General features: G+C 39.3%; 1 long non-coding RNA gene across 1 annotated transcript in view; it reads left to right on the top strand.

The window, feature by feature from the left end:
- The window catches only part of LOC137223270 (uncharacterized), a 70,991-nt gene extending 55,879 nt beyond the window's left edge, over positions 1-15,112 (top strand). The window contains exon 3 of the long non-coding RNA XR_010942773.1: positions 14,694-15,112. This is a non-coding gene — a long non-coding RNA (uncharacterized lncRNA). The remainder of the gene's footprint in view (positions 1-14,693) is intronic.
- The last annotated feature ends 3,016 nt before the right edge of the window (positions 15,113-18,128 follow it).

Genomic DNA, 18,128 nt, shown 5'->3' with positions numbered 1-18,128 from the left:
GGAAAGCAGAGAAAGAGTGAAACGGAAGTCCATACAAACATCCTAAAGTGACAGATCTCAGAGAGCACCTCCTTTTAGAAGAAAATGAATACCTTTGAAAGGAAGTTGTATCCCTTCATAATTTCATCCAGGGATGGTACCAGGGAAGCCAGTGATGAGAGAAGCCCTGTGAACTAGGTTAGGTTCTTGGATGTAAAACTGGCATGACGTGACTACACAGAAAATATGTAATATTTATATGTTAAAACTGTAATATAGCAAATATATATTTAAATGATATAAATAAAGACATATTTTAAAATTAAAAAAACTTTTAATTGTGGTAAAATACACATAGTATTTACAATTGTGACCATTTTTTAGTGTACTGTTCAGTAGTGCTAGGCATATTCACATTGTTGCACAAACAGTCCTCAGAACTCTTTCCATCTTGCCAAACTGGAACTCCATACCCATTAAACAACTCCCCATTCTCCACCCCTCACAGCCCCTGAGGGGTTATATTTTAAGGAAACTAAAGAGAGATCCCACAATCAATGAAACCTGGGCAGGCACCTTGGCTTTTTTCCTCTGTTTCAGGAAATTCTTCTTCTTCTTCTTCTTTTTTTTTTTTTCGTTTATTTATTTATTTATTTGCCACACTGTGCGGCATGCAGGATCTTAGTTCCTTGACCAGGGATTGAACCCAGGCCCTCAGCAGCGAGCCCAGAGTCCTAACCGCTGGACTGCCAGAGAGTTCCCAGGAACTTCTTGCTAACGGCTGGCTTAAAAGAATTCAACTCCTTCAAAGATGAATTATGTGAAGGGATAAATCCAATTTTTGTATGGTGAAACTATGAACAAATAGTATGTAGAAAAACTTTGTATATGAAAAAAAAATGCCAGAAAAATATTGCCTCAAGGTAGGAGAAAATAATAACCTAATTCTAACTTGAAAAGAAAAATGTAATGAAGTAATTGCAGCTATGAAGGCAGACTGAAAGAAATAATACAAGCATTTGGTGGACAATATGGCCAGGCAATGGGAACCAAGACCAGAAAACAGGAGAAGGAAAAAAGGGAAGTGGCAGAATTCAGGAAAGAAAGAAAAGTAAATGAGATCATTTCAGGAATGGAGACTAAATTGCAAGGACATAAGAGTGAATAGACATTACAGAAAGCACGGCAAGAATGAGATATGTTAGTGGTAAAAGCAAACAAAATGAGGCAGAAAATAAGAAAGATTTCAACAGATTAGATTTTAATTTAATCCTTAGGAGACTGACAAAAGAGATTTAACATGCACATATTGGAAATTCCTGAAGAAGAAAACCAAAACATGGACCAGAACAAATATTTTAAAACATAAATCCAAAAACTACTTCTGAAATAAGGAAAAATAACAATTTATATTAAAAAAAACACTAGAAGAAAGCACAGGAACTAAGGAGAGTGGTAACTAATGGGAATAAATTAGAAGAATGGAGAAGATGCAGACAGGGTTGGGAGCAAGATTTCCCTGCTTCTATCTTTTTACATGGTTTTGATTTTGAAACATTTGACTATATCATCTATTAATAATATGATAAAATTTTAAAATGCCTGTCACATGGTAGGTCCCTTAGATTATAAAGCATTTTTATGGGCCTCATATTTTTTTTCTTTTTAAAATTTTTATATGAGGAAAGTTCTTTCCAGGCCTGATCTGTAAACTGACTGTGTAGCTTGGCCTTGGCTCCTCACCAAACAGTTATTTTCTACTATGTGCCAGTCATCATGCTAGTAATTGGGTTACATCACTGAAAACATAAAAAAGACAAATCTCCCATCCTCATGGAATTTATATTCTTGTTGCAGAGGAAGGGGAAACAGAATCCAATATATGTCAGTTAAAGGTATAGTATGTTAGACGATGGTAAATGTTCTGGGGAAAAATGCAGAACATGATGGTATAGGGAGTAGGGGAGCTGTGCAGGTGCTTGTAATTTCTGACAAAGTCTTTAGGAAAGGCCTGCTGGGAAAAGAGATTCCTCCGTTATTTTAACCTGTAGTGCCCCTAACTAGATTTCTGCTATTCTGTAGGTATTTAATTTGAATATTTTAGGCAGAAGGAGGAATTCCTGGTTTTATTTCTTGAGCTTATTGGTGAGAAATTTTATTTTAAAAACATTCTTAAGCTTTTTGTGATTCTTTATTAGAAATGGTGAATTAAAACAAACAGACTAACTCCCCAAACAAACCAAACTGTAATTTGTCAAGTCCCTCATTCCATGGATCTTCTTGGGTCAGCCAGATACCCACATGTAAGTACCTTTTAGAGCAAGTATATTACCAGGAAAATTATTTCCAGAATTTGTGCCCAAAAAGTTATTAAAGGGAAGGATGGGGAGGAGGTTATTAGAAGAGCTGTGATTCTACTAAAAAGCAGCTCTCATACCCTAGGTTGGAGGCTTCTGTCTTTCTGATAAGTGAAGGGAATCTGTGTCCAAAATGTGGAAGATCTGCTCTGTGTTCTCTACTCCTACATCCTTCCCCACCCCCAGGGGATTCTTCCAAGATTTTACTAATTTACTAATTACTATCTGACTTTGTGAAAATGGGGGGCATTTACAGATTAAGTGTCAACTACTTTTGAAATTTTCAATCTTGAAAAAACTTCTTTCATAACTAAATGAGGAGGTGAGGGTAGACGAATTAGGTATTGCCCAGATTCTGTCAAGAGAACCGAGGCTTCTTTATCTTTTATTTTAAATTTAATCTAATTTCATTCCAAGTATTTTGTTATATAATTTTAAAAGTCAAATAGTTCTTCAAGGATTATAATGAGAAATGAGAGCCCTCTGCTTTATTCTGCCACAACCTGATCATTATACCCAGTGGAAATCATTTTCAGTATTTTAACCTCTACATTTCTAAATGGCATGCTCAGATTGCTGTTTTTGACCTTTGAACTTCAGATACTATACATAGATTCCTACTGTGAAAGATGAGTATTTAGCTCTCTTATATCCGCTACCCCACTACAAAGTTTTTTACATTTTTATAACATTATTAATATTATTTATAATTGACACATCCATTGTACATTGCTTTGCTTGGTCATCTTTTTATTTTTTGAGTTGATAAGTGATTCGTTTTTCTTCTGCCTTGTTTTCTTCTACACACCTATTATTAATTTATCCCCAGATTCTTACCAGAAATAGGAATCTCTTCTCAAAGAGGCCAAACATATCAGGTAATATATCAGTTTTATAAATTTATTTTTTGAGATATTGCTTCTGGGAGCCTTCCGTTCCCTCAATTTGGTTTCTTGCTTATTGGCTTTGCAACAATGTGGCCCAGAGCTACCCCTTCATCATCATCAATGTGAAAATTTTCATAAGACTCTTTTGTCTGGATCCCATGTTTCTTGAATTTCTATTCTGGATTTAGTCGCTTGATTTCATTGGGAACATCTTCCAGTTATATAAGAAACTGGTCATTGCAGTCAAATTGTTTGAGACTTTGCACATCTGAAAATATCTTTTTTTTCACACTTGGGTGTAGAATTCTAGATTGGAAATCATTTCCCATCAGACTTGTGAAGACTTTGCTAAGTTAGTTCATTGTCCTCTAGCTTTCAGTATTGCCGTTGAAGTGTCTGACGCTGTTTTTAAAACTTTTTACTTTGAAATAACTATATTCTCACAGGAAGTTGAAAAAATTATACAGAGTCACATGTGTCCTTCTCTCAACTTACCCCAATATTGGGAAGTTGATCCATCCCAATGGGAACAACTATATAGCTGTAGTATATTAAATGATGCTATTTTTATTCCCACTCCTTTGCAAATGACATATTGGTTTTTTTTCTGAAAAATTTTGAACTTATAGGTATCACCCTTCAGATATTCTGAAATTTTATGATAATGTACCTTGGTACGAATTTTCTTTTTTTCCCATTCAATGTGCTGTGTATTCAGTGGGTCTTTTCTTCCTGGAAATTTTATGTAGTTTCTCATAGTTTTTTTTCTTTCACTTCCATTTTATCTGCTTTTTTTCTTGAATTCTATTGTATGTGTCATAGACTTTTTGAAAAATAATCCACTTAAAAATATTTTCCCTTCTACTTTTCTTTATTATTACGAGAGTTCTCCTAAATTTTATCTTCCCATCCTTCTATTTAATTTTCATTTTTTTTTAACTTTGCATGAGTGTTTTTGAACATCATCCTCTTCTTTTCTTAAGGATACATTAACTTTCTAAAAAATTTCTCTGAAGATATCGATTATCCACTTTGTTTTCCCTGGGTCCATTTTCACATTAAAGGTCTGTCTCATGTGCATAGGAGGATGGAGTGGACATACAGGACTTCACCCCTTTTTTTTTAATAGAAGTTCTTTTGGACCCATTAATAGCTCCCTCAACGTTAGAAGCACCTGAGGCCTCTCGTTCCTGGCTGACCTTAGGAAGTGTCCGGCCTCGTTTCCTGGCTTGTCCTCCCAGACGCACTTTGCTTTTTATCTTTTCTTGACTGGTTCCTTTCTCCTTGAGTCCTAAAATTCTGTGATTTTTCTTTGTGTACTTCCATTTCTCATTAGCCTCATTCTTTTTGTCCTTATAAGTTAATGCCCTAAACTTTTAAATTACTGCCATTTTGAGAGAAGGTGGAGGTAAACAAGTATATTTAACTGTGTGATTCATCTGGGAATTTCTGCCATAATGTTTAATAACTAATTATTGTAGGTACATAGAAAGGTTCTGATTTTGTGTATACCTGTTTTATTTCAAATCACCTCATTAAATTCTCTTTGTAAAAATAGTTTTAGCCAATTATCTTGGATTTCCTAGATAGGTAATGATTTTTCTCTTTTATAAATTTGAAAAAATATTTCTTACTTCATTTGCTGGTGCTTGTGAAAATATTTATATGTAATATTAACCGATTATTTTTTGTTATCTTCATTGGCTAATACTTTAAAATTATTTAAAAATTATTTAAACTAATTTCTTAGACTTTCTCAGTAGGTGATAATTTGACTACTTTAAATTTGAAAAGTTCTCTTGCCTTACTTCACTATCACTTTAAAAAAATATTAAAGTGTGAGCATTCTTTTAGTGTTCCTCAACTTAATGATATAGCCATAATTTTTTTCTCATGTGTACAGTGTGGTTGTTGTTTTTACATAGATATCCTGGGTTGTATTAATAAAATATTCTTCTATCTTTAGTTTAATTCTACTTTTTCTAACTTTGGAAATTTAATTTTTTCAATTAATTTAATAATTTCAATTAATATTTAACCTTTTCAACTCCCACTTTGGCATTCCTGTTTTAATCATGTGATTGTTCTTCTTTATTCAGTAAAGGCTTATTTATTTAATAGGTCCTACTCTTGAATAATATTTATTTCTCAATTCCTTTTTTATTTTTTTGGCTGTGTTGGGTCTTTGTTGCTGTGCACGGGCTTTCTCTAGTTGCGGTGAGCGGGGGCTACTCTTCGTTGTGCTGCACGGGCTTCTCATCGCAGTGGCTTCTCTTGTTGCAGAGCACGGGCTCTAGACACGTGGGCTTCAGTAGTTGTGGCACGTGGGCTCAGTAGTTGTGGCTTGTGGGCTCTAGAGCGCAGGCTCAGTAGTTGTGGTGCATGGGCTTAGTTGCTCCGTGGCATGTGGGATCTTCCCGGACCAGAGCTCAAAACCGTGTCCCCTGCATTGGCAGGCAGATTCTTAACCAGGAAAGTCCCTCAATTCCTTTTATAGTTAACATTTCTACATTGCTTTGTTAAACTAAATGGTTTAACTAAATTGCTATTTCTGTTGTATGGTTTGAAAGGAATTTAACAGAGAGTTTAAAATTTTCCGGTAAACCCTCAGCTAACTCCCTGAAACACTGCACTGCTTTCTCAAAAATAAAAGTTTTAAATCGCCGTACAGTGTTTTATTTTCTTTTGGCTCCCTAAGCACTGATGTGTTTCTTGAATTTTGTGATATGAATAGCCCCTTGCCTATTTTCCAGTGCTGGCCCCTTTTTTCTTATTTACATATTCTTTTCATCATTTTGGTCAGAATCCTGGAATAATTAAGTGTAGTTACTTGTGTTTACATCCTATTTTATGCCAGATTTGGGATATAAAATCTTTTTATATTATATTTATTTCTATAATCTACCATAAATCCTTTAGAAGAATATAAAATATAAGTATATACATTTTGAAGAAGTTAGAAAATTACATTATAGATTTAAGAAATAGTCATACTAAACTTAAGAATTATGATAACCCTTTTACAAGAAACTGGAAAATGGTGGGTGATATTCATCTATAATCAACATTCTAATAATGTCTAATAATAATTCTCAAATTTTCATTGACTTTCTGGACAACAGGTCAATAAAAATGAATACAGTTTTTATACAATCTGTAGTTCTCCAACTAGGTGGTTTTTCATCTTCACTCCAGTCCTATGTAAAACACTATAAAAGTAACATCTGAAAACAGTAGAAAAGAACTTACATGTTTTGAAAATACCTTTGCTTTCTTGGAAGATTCTTATTCTATCACAAATCTTAATACTCTCTTATGCAAAAGGGACTATTTTCCTTGAGGAAAGATTATGGTTAGCCTAATGATTTTCTTATAAAGATATATTACCGCTGACTTGCTACTCTTTCTTACCTTTGGAGCCACCTGCCTGAGTGAGGGCATGGTGAATAATAATGGCAGAAAATTAGAGAATTTTGCAGTTTTGTTAAAAATCTTAATTTTCTTTTTCTCCTCATAAATTGAAGCCATGATTACCGAGCAGCTATACAGTATTTTAGATATAATTCTTATTTCAAAATGGGTTAGTCATCTGAGAAATGTAAAAGATATGCATCAGACTTAGGTACTTATTTCTACTTGATATATCCCTAGTAGACGAATATACAGATAACCATCAATTGATGTGCAGGAATTGTAAGCAAAAAATAAAAAGAAACTCTGTCCCTCATTAGTCATCAGAAAATGTTCATGTTGACGTGCTAGGAACAAATGGACAGCTCTGAAGTCTGACAACTGTACAGTAAAACATTTTCGTGACTCATTCTGCTTTAGCCTATGATAGCCTCTGTCTCTTGGCTCTCTTTATTCTCTGTGAATTGCTCAGATGAGAAAATAGATGGGACATTGGGAGGATACAAAAAGGAAATACATTGGTCAGAAACTGCCTTGTTCTACATGCATTTTCTTTCTCAATAAGGAAATAAATCCTCCAGAAGTCTTTAAATAGAAATACTCAGTTTGAAGCATTCATTTTCTTTTCATTTCCTTCTTGTAACTCTTTTTTTCTTTTGCATATGTTGTGCCAGTGAGTTTCTATGACATGTAGAATTCAGGACTGGACTGGGAATCATACAGGCAGTGAAGAGAGTACAAATAAACCTAGTATTTCTGAGAAGGCTTTGAGACATCTTGCATATTACAGAAGGCATAGGAGAGCCAGCAAGCATTAAGTACACTCCTGTATTTAGTGAAACTTTCACTGGCACAGAGCAGGATACTTCGACCACTCTAAACCTCGTGTTCTCAATGTGCCAGTGAACCCTCAGCTTTGAGGATGCAGTGTGATCAACAATACGTTAAATTGGGATGCTGCACTCTGCATCCAAAAGGCGTGTGTCTATGCCGTCTCTTCCAGCCTTCCACGAAACTAAAGAAAACATGGGGAAAGCTGACAATTCCTTACAGAGCTGAGAAGTACAAGTAACCTGTAGTTGGAAACTATGAAAATCTTTCTTTCCTATAAGGCAGATAGAACTAACGTTTAAAAACCCCAATCTGGCTTAACTGAGATTTTTGCCTTGCTATTTAAAAAAATCAGAAAGATAATTTATAACTTTCCCACTCTGTCAATGGACTGAAAAATTCAAGGTCTGAGCTAACCAAAAGAAAGTATTATTCTTCCTCTACTCTCCTACATTGATCTGTACGGTGTAAATACTTTCTTGCCTCTGACCCTTGGCTTTTTCTGTCTTCTTTTTCACCATTGACACTGACACTACCATCCAGAGACAGTGACTTTCAGAAAACAATCAGGTAGGAAATAGAGACTAATGGTTAACAGGTTATGTTCCCGGCAAAATCAATGAAAATAAATCTATATCTACATTCACCTTGGGAAACATTTAAACAACAAAGATAAAGAAAAAAATACCATAAAATATCTAAGAAAGCAAAACAAAACCAATAAAGTTACCTACAGAAGAATAAAACTGAGGCTAGTTTCTTTTCTTCCAACAAAAGGCACTAGACAGTTGTGGCAGAGAGTTTACTGCTCAACAAATATCTGTATTCTTCTGTATGTCTCCCAGCCCCCTTGTAGTTAGGCGTGGGCATGTATTTGGGCTCCTAGTGGAAGTGACAAAATGTCACTTTTGTATTGAAAATTTTACAGGCTTGATTTCATCTGCCAAAGTGCCCAGTAGGCCCACAGACCCGCCCTGTAGTTATCTTCTCAGATCCTGAATGCAGAGTTGGAATAAACATTCTTGGCCACTGAAAAATCTCCACATTGCCTCCCTATGTGTGAAGTGAGAGCTATTATGATAGGAATGTGGGACAAGAGAAACCCCTGGAGCTGCCCCTTACCTCCAAAACAGTAAAACGAAAGGTTATCATAGCCCTTTGTATCCTTTTTAATGGCTTCTTCACAAGTCCGACTACGTAGAAAGACGGTGAGAGCAGAAACTTCAAGGCCTCTCGAGACTTTTTAGAAGTCTCACAGCATCACTTTATTTCATTCTGTTGGTCAGTGCAAGTTACAAGGCCAGTTCACAACTGAGGGGTAGAGAAATACACGCTCCTTCATGTGAAGAATGGCAAAGTCCTATTGCCAAGAAGTGTCATATACGGATGTGAAGAATTATTGCGCCCATGTTTGCAAGAAATCTACCACATCCTTGGAACTGGCAAAATGATGAGAAGCATATCATTTTCCCCTGACATGAATAGAAGCGCACCTTCACTGTTTCACCTCAAGGTTATGCCTTTTCAAATCTCTTTACTCATAGTGTAGTGGGAAGTTTACTTAGTCTAGTGGGAAGTTGAACGTTGGGAAGGGCAGTCTCATATACTCAGTCTTCCGACACCCCCTCAGCCAAAAGTAGGCCTTGGGCTTGCAGCACTTCCTTACCAAGAGATAAATAGTTCACACAGCCTATGCCAAGATTTTCACCTTGTGTAAGAGTATCTTTCCCTGCTTCAGGCTCAAAGAACGCTCTTTTATCTTTTCTTGAAGTCTGTGCTTCATGTAGCACCTGGTCAACCCCACTGTCCTATCTGTCCTCCACTAGAAGGGGATGGCATCTTTCTAGTATGGCACAAACTGCCCTGCATTGGCCGCAGGGAGTGAGCCGCTGGCTACGGGGGCTGTTGTCCACTGTAGCAGCTGATGTTGCTCTGGCTGTGCTCTATGTAAGTAAAGCATTGCTCCACCCAGTGCTTGACTGGACTGTGTTCTTCTTGGTGATTCTGACACCAGGATGCAATGCACAGAGTCCTCCCCCGGCATTGGTAACCAGTGCATGGTAAGCTGCTCCAACACTGATCATCTGAACATCTTTCAGAACATCATGCTATGGAGCACTAACTATATTGATGACATCGTGCAGATTGGAGTTTTGAGAAATAACAAGTGTACTAGATACTTTAGTTGGATGCATATGTGCTAGAGTTTAAGAAATCAGTCCCATCTGGGGGCCTGCCAGTACAGTAGGTTTTGGGGAGTCCAAAGTCTTAAGCACTCTGTGATATATTTTCCCAAGTAAGAAGGTACGATGTTGTGCTTTGTACCGACTATCATTAAAAAGATAGTACAACACTTGGCAGATTCCTATAGAGGCCTTCTGGGAGCGAAGCTCTGATCCATTTATTGAGTGATTCATAATGGTTCATGTTCTGAGTGAGAACACAACAAAAGAAGGCTCTGCAGCAGGTTCAGGCTATTGAAAGTGCCCTGTCGTCCGTAAGATTAAATGGTGCTCCAAGTATCAGTGATCCATAAAGATGCCATAATATAAGCTCTGGCAACGACATGAAAAGGTGCATGACACAGTTCCCTAGTGTTTGGGGGAAGTCTTCTGCTGATAACTATTTCATTTTGAGAAGCCCCTCCTGACTTGCCATTGAGACCTGGTAGAGGCTGAGTGCTAGAACACTGGACACCAAGACATTGAGATGTCTGCCATGTGTTAGGGGTTATCAGATTTATCCATAAGATTGTGCAGGATCAGTCACGATGAAACTGAAATATTATGGTCTGTATTAGACTCATGAAGGCATGGAAAGGACAAGAAAACTGTATGGACAAGTGGCTCAGGCTCTCATGACACCTCATGCTGCATTGGCACGCTTTCTTCTACCCACTCTTATGGCCTCATAGAGAGTTTCTTGCAAATAGCTGACATATAAGGAAACAAAAACTCAGGTCTTGTTTACAGAGAGTTCGACAGGATAAGCTGGCACCAGCTGGAAATGGTCTATTGCTGTTTTGCTTGAGCACTCAGAGGAGGCTGTCTGGTGAATGGAAAAAATCAGGCAATATATAAACTTTTCCACTTTGCCTGGAAGGAGGCGTGGCCTAAGGATCTTACTCATGGGTGGCAACTAATGGCTTGACTTGGTGATGAACTTGGAAAAACAGGATTGGATGATTGATGGTAGAGGGCTCTAGAGAAGATGTTTGTGAGTGTTCCTGTTGTAATGGGTACAGGGAGGGATGATATTGTGTCTCATGTGATTTCCCATAAAAATATAGCCACTGCAGAGGAGGCTTTCAAAAGTCATTTGAACAAGTTGGCTCATCTTATGAATGTTGGCCAGTCTCTTTCCCCAGGCATCCTATAACTTTGTATAAAGTGACCATGGTGCCGGGATGGAAACTTTGCATGGATTCAACCACACGGCCTCCCTCTCATCAAGGCTGATATGGCTATTGCCCCTGCTTGCTGCCCAACTTACCAATAGCAGAGGCCAATCCTAGGGACTAGATGCGGCTCCATTTCCCAAGGAGACCAGCTAACCACTTAGGGCTAAGTTAATAACATTGCTCTCTTCCATCATGGAGAAGGCAGTGATTTGTTCTCATTGGAATAGATACTTATTCTCAGTTTTGATTTTCCTTCCTTATTCACAATACTACTACTGCAAACAACAGCTGAGGTCTTAGAGAAAGCTTTGTTCATCCTAAAGGTACTCTACACATTGCTTCTATCCAAGGAACTAATTTCACCGCAAGAGTCATGTAGCAGTAAGTTCTTTATTCCCACGGTGGAATGTTTGTAGTAGAAGAAGAAATAGTGATCCTATCAGACTAGAGGTTCAGACTAACACCTAGGTATTTGGGGCCTTTTAAACCACAAAATTAACAGATAGAGAAGGAATCTAGGTGATTGATCTCAATTAAAGGCGACAACTGGATTGCTTTTACAAATGGAAGACGTTGATATTATTTCTGCAAACCCAGGAATTAACTGAGTTACCTCTTAGTAATTCCGTGTCTGATAGTAAATGTCAGTGGAAGCATAGAGCAGCCCAATAAGGGCAGGAACCCTAAGGACTCAGACACATCAGGAATTAAGGCTTAGATTATGCCATTGTTAAAAACACCAACCACCTGAGGCACTGTTGGGAGCAAGAGAAACAAAATAGCAAGAGGAAGAAAAATCTTATGAATATGGCCTTGGAACTAGGTACAGACTCTAGAATTATAGCAGCTATGAATATATCCTTAACGTATATATTTCTCAGTGACTGTCCCCCTTTTCCTTCCACTATTATTTTGTATGAGATGTGATGTTGACACTTAAATTTATTTAAGTCGTGGCCGTAAGGAAACATATGTAGGTCTTCATGGTAAGAACCGGTTATCTTGGAGATCCTGAACTTGAATTTGATTCAATGACTAATAGTCCTTAGTGTCTCCCTTTTTCAGGGGGAAGAGGGTGATATTATCTATATTTGTACAATGGATAGGCATTTGATGTAAGGTGAAAACATTTAGTTATTAAATATGAGAAGAATAATGAGAATAGATGCTGAGTAATAGAAGTCAGTGGACAGTGAAAGTCCTGGGTCTCTCAGTCCTCAGATCCATTCCTTGCCCTCTCCTTGCTCTGCCATATATCATGGGTCTAATTCTTGTCAATATCCCTTGTCGGCCAGCTTCTGGTTGAGGTTTAGCCAATGATAGGCCCTAGAGGAAAATTGAATGAATGAAGGAAAAGTAGCTTCCTCTGCGTCCTCTGCGGTATAACCGGCAGATGCTGCATTTCCTTGATGATTCCAGTCCTCTCTGAACAGGCCTACCATGGTCACCACAGGTGACCTAGGCCAGTGTCACTGCCTCTTCCTCTTGTTCCTCCAGTCTGGGGACAATAGTGGCTCCTAGCTTTTGCTGATCTCTGCATTACTTCACTGTCTTTTACTTGGCTTCTCAGCCTGCCCTTCATCTTTGCAGCCAGTTCTCTAAAGATGCGTTCTTTGTGTCTTAAGGCAAAGTGGTTCCTACTTTTCTTTGTTGTTGTTGGACTCTGACTGATAAACTAAATCAGTAAAACCCAAATTGCTATGAATCTGTTTAAAGAGTGAATAAAGTGAACAAAATTATTCTCAAAATAAAAATAAATACAAAGAAAAGATGATACAACATTTACCTGGATTTAAAACCCTAGTTTAATCTAACATAGATGAGGAGGTTGGTGGAAACCGTTTGGGCACATGTAGTCAGACAGAAATTTAACACATTAGAAGGAAGAAGGCAATATACAAATTATGCCATTTCACTCTTGACTCTGATTTTAATTGCAATACAAATTTAATGCAGCCTTTCAAAGCCTTAAGGTCAATAAATAAAGAATGGCAATGAGATACACACTTCACAGAAACAAAACATAGAGGCAAAAAATATATATTTGTATACAAAAACACTGGCAACAAAAATAACATCAAGGCAGCATTAAAAACATATAAAAAATTATATGTCAGATATAAGTAAGGCCAGATGAATCACTTATTTTAAAAAAGATAAATGAATTAAGGCAGCATGTGAACAGAAAAAAAACAGTCTCAGTTTGAGTCAAAAGCAAATATACTTATGTGCATATATATATATTTATGAAATATATTCAAGTAAAAATAGACCAGAAGACGTAGCAGTGTTCTGAGACTAAGATTTTACATAAAAAGCAGTTTGTAATTCTCAGCACTCGTGGTGTAAACACATATAATCCTCCTGCTTCCTCAGCAATACCTGCTATTTCCTGGTCTAGAGGCCTTCTACCCTACTCCCCAGAGAATAATCCTTCCGTCTTTACTGGAGGCCCTGGTGGGAGAGAAAAAGGTGAGAGGCAGGCAGAAGCCAGGGCGTTTACTTGGTGAGGGAGCAGTTGCCCACTGCGTGAAGCGAAGGAAGAGATGGTTCAGTCTGTTGTTTCCTAAACTGACTTTAAAAGAATCTTTCATTTTAACTCCGTCTTCAGCCTCAGCTCCTGAGCTACCTTCAGCTGCCATTCTTAAGCCTCCCGAGAGGGTGTGCAGCAAAAACAGTGATGTGTTTCAATTTCCCCCACTGCTCACTTAGGATTCAGTTTACTTAGGATTTCTTTACCAGTTACCACTGTCCATGGCTTTCCAGCTTCCAAGGTACCGTGGCTAGACTCCTCTCCCGATCCTGTTGCCTTTGTGAGCTGAACCTTTTTTCCCTCTTTTTTTAATCCCGTCACTCTTGTTTATTTGATATTATGGGCAGTGAAGGGAGAACTGGGAGGGGAATTCACTGGTAATTCAGGAGTTCAATTGGCCATCTCTAGCCAGAAGAACCCCGTTATTCTATTGAGTTGTTCTTTCTTTATGTTTTTTACTTTTAAAAACTCTCTGTAGATTCTGGATATGAATGTTTTGTCTAGTATGAGTAGACAGCTGTAATTCAGTTCTATAATTGAAGAAGGGAGGAAGGGAAATTAGTGGACAACCAGCTGTCACTGCCCCAGGCTGCTCTACTTGGTTCCCACATATGCAGGCCTGTCCTTCTTTCCAACTAGAACATACTCAAGCCTCCCCAAGGTAAACAACGCCAAGTCCTATACACTGATTGTGTACAGATCAAAGTATTGCTCCCTGTGGCCCTGTGATTGATGTGTTATTTGCAGCCCTTCTAACACACCTTATGCACAATGGTGAGGTTGAACTCGTTAACTTAAAATAATTTTTACACGGAAGAGGGAAGAACAGGAAGCACACACTTCCTGCACAATAGCAATAAAGAATTCTTGCTGTGAAGGACTTGCTCTGACTCCCTGCTCTGGTCACAGAGAGATTTCTTCCTTTAGACATTGATTCAGCTGCTTGGGCAGAACTCCCTAAGTCCATTTTCAGTGTGGCCTCTGGATGTGCCCTCTGAGGGCAAACGTTACTCCACTTCCTTTTGTAGCCACAGAAGTACTACTGGAAGTTGAACAGCTTTCACCACCTGCTTCCTACTAACGTGGCTTGGCTCTAGTGGGATTATTTCTGGGAATGAAATAGTCACATGCTTTTGAGTGTCAAGTATATGATTTTTTGGTAATATAATTGCCTTCTCTGACTTAGTAACGTCCTAGTTTGTATGTGCAAAGATGTCCTTTAGAAAAATTAAGACCTCCAGGTTTCCTCGTTTATTACATCAGGACTTTTGCCTGACCCATTGTTTTTACCTCAGGTTTATTTTGGCTGCCTTAGTGCCATGTGACAACTTAAGCTTCAGGAGGAGCTTCAAGATGGCGGAAGAGTGAGGCGCAGAGATCACTTTCCTCCCCACAGATACACCAGAACTACATCTACATGTGGAACAAATGCTACAGAACACCTACTGAACGCTGGCAGAAGACCTCAGACCTCCCAAAAGGCAAGAAACTCCCCACGTACCTGGGTAGGGCAAAAGAAAAAAGAAAAACAGAGACAAAAGAATAGGCACGGGACCTGCACCAGTGGGAGGGAGCTGTGAAGGAGGAAACGTTTCCACACACTAGGAAGCCCCTTCGCGGGCGGAGACTGCGGGTGGCGGAGGGGGGAAGCTTCGGAGCCGCGGAGGAGAGCACAGCAACAGGGGTGCGGAGGGCAAAGCAGAGAGATTCCCGCACAGAGGATCAGGGCCGACCAGCACTCACCAGGCCGAGAGGCTTGTCTGCTTACCCAGCGGGCGGGGCTGGGAGCTGAGGCTTGGGCTTCCGTCGGAGCGCAGGGAGAGGACTGGGTTTGGCGGCGTGAACACAGCCTGCAGGGGGTTAGTGCACCACGCCTAGCCGGGAGGGAGTCCGCGGAAAAGTCTGGACCTGCCGAAGAGGCAAGAGACTTTATCTTGCCTCTGTTTCCTGGTGCGCGAGGAGAGGGGATTAAGAGCGCCGCTTAAAAGAGCTCCAGAGACGGGCGCGAGTCGCGGCTAAAAGCGCGGACCCCAGAGACGGGCATGAGACGCTAAGGCTGCTGCTGCCGCCACCAAGAAGCCTGTGTGCGAGCACAGGTCACTATCCACACCTCCCATCCAGGAGCCTGTGCAGCCCGCCACTGCCAGGGCCCCGTGATCCAGGGACAATTTACCCAGGAGAACGCAAGGCGCGCCTCAGGCTGGTGCAACATCACGCCAGCCTCTGCCGCTGCAGGCCCGCCCCGCACTCTGTGCCCCTCCCTCCCCCCTGGCCTGAGTGAGCCAGAGCCCCCGAATCAGCTGCTCCTTTAACCCCGTCCTGTCTGAACGAAGAAGAGACACCCTCAGGCGACCTACACGCAGAGGTGGGGCCAAATCCAAAGCTGAACCCCTGGGAGCTGTGCGAACAAAGAAGAGAAAGGGAAATCTCTCCCAGCAGCCTCAGGAGCAGCGGATTAAATCTCCACAATCAACTTGATGTGCCCTACATCTGTGGAATACCTGAAGAGACAACAAATCATCCCAAATTAAGGTGGTGGACTTTGGAAGCAAAGATATATATTTTTCCCTTTTGCTCTTTTTGTGAGTGTGTATGTGTATGCTTCTGTGTGATTTTGTCTGTATAGCTTTCCTTTTACCATTTGTCCTAGGGATCTGTCTGACCGTTTTTTTTAAATTACTTTTTAATTTTTTTCTTAATATTTTATATTTTAATAACTATTTTATTTTATTTTACTTTATTTTATTGTATCTTCTTTCTTTCTTTTCTTTCTATTTTTTTCTCCCTTTTAATCTGAGCCATGTGGATGAAAGGCTCTTGGTGCTCCAGCCAGGCATCAGGGCTGTGCATCTGAGGTGGGCGAGCCAAGTTCAGGACACTGGTCCACAAGTACCTCCCAGCTCCAAGTAATATCAAACGGCGAAAATCTCCCGGAGATCTCCATCTCAAGGCCAAGACCCAGCTTCACTCAACGACCAGCAAGCTACAGTGCAGGACAACCTATGCCAAACAACTAGCAAGACAGGAAAACAACCCCACCCATTAGCACAGAGGCTGCCTAAAATCATAGTAAGGCCACAGACACCCCAAAACACACCACCAGACGTGGACCACCAGAAAGACAAGATCCAGCCTCATCCACCACAAAACAGGCACTAGTCCCCTCCACCAGGAAGCCTACACAAACCACTGAACCAACCTTAGCCACTGGGAACAGACACCAAAAACAACAGGAACTACGAACCTGCAGTCTGTGAAAAGGAGACCCCAAATACAGTAAGTTAAGAAAAATGAGAAGACAGAAAAACACACAGCAGATGAAGGTGCAAGATAAAAACTCACCAGACCTAAAGAGGAAATAAGCAGTCTACCTGAAAAAAAATTCAGAATAATGATAGTAAAGATGATCCAAAATCTTGGAAATAGAATAGAGAAAATACAAGAAATGTTTAAAAAGGACCTAGAAGAACTAAAGAGCAAACAAACAGTGATGAACAACACAATAAATGAAATTAAAAATTCTCTAGGAGGGATCAATAGAATAACTGAGGCAGAAGAACAGATAAGTGACCTGGAAGATAAAAGAGTGGAAATAACTACTGCAGAACAGAATAAAGAAAAATGAATGAAAAGAATTAAGGACATTCTCAGAGACCTCTGGGACAACATTAAATGCACCAACATTTGAATTATAGGGGTCCCAGAAGAAGAAGAGGAAAAGAAAGGGACTGAGAAAATATTTGAAGAGATTATGGCTGAAAACATCCCTAATATGGGAAAGGAAATAGATAATAAAGTCCAGGAAGCACGGAGAGTCCTATACAGGATAAATCCAAGGAGAAAAACGCCGACACATATTAATCAAACTGTCAAAAATTAAATACAACGAAAAAATATTAAAAGCAGCAAGGGAAAAACAACAAATAACACACAAGGGAATCCCCATAAGGTTAACAGCTGATCTTTCAGCAGAAACTCTGCAAGCCAGAAGGGAGTGGCAGGACATATTTAAAGTGATGAAAGGGAAAAGCCTACAACCAAGATTACCCTACCCAGCGAGGATTTCATTCAAATATGTTGGAGAAATGAAAACCTTTACAGACAAGCAAAAGCTAAGAGAATTCAGCACCACCAAACCAGCATTACAACAAATGCTAAAGGAACATCTCTAGGCAGGAAACACAAGAGAAGGAAAAGACCTACAATAACAAACCCAAAACAATTAAGAAAATGGGAATAGGAACATACATATTGATAATTACCTTCAGTGTAAATGGATGAAATGCTCCCACCAAAAGACACAGACTGGCTGAATGGATGCAAAAACAAGACCCATATATTTGCTGTCTACAAGAGACCCCCTTCAGACCTAGGGACATGTACAGACTGAAAGTAAGGGGATGGAAAAAGATATTCCATGCAAATGGAAATCAAAAGAAAGCTGGAGTAGCAATTCTTATATCAGACAAAATAGACTTTAAAGACTATTACAAGAGACAAAGAAGGATACTACATAATAATCAAGGGATCGATCCAGGAAGAAGATATAACAATTGTAAATATTTATGCACCCAACATAGGAGCACCTCAATACATAAGGCAAATACTAACAGCCATAAAAGGGGAAATTGACAGTAACACAAACATAGTAGGGGACTTTAACACCCCACTTTCACCAATGGACAGATCACCCAAAATGAAAATAAATAAGGCAACACAAGCTTTAAATG

This window comes from Pseudorca crassidens, chromosome 4, assembly GCF_039906515.1.
Source record: "Pseudorca crassidens isolate mPseCra1 chromosome 4, mPseCra1.hap1, whole genome shotgun sequence".
Classification (NCBI taxonomy): Eukaryota; Metazoa; Chordata; class Mammalia; order Artiodactyla; family Delphinidae; genus Pseudorca; species Pseudorca crassidens.
Note: the sequence above shows the minus strand (reverse complement) of the source record. Positions and strands in the feature narration are given on the sequence as shown.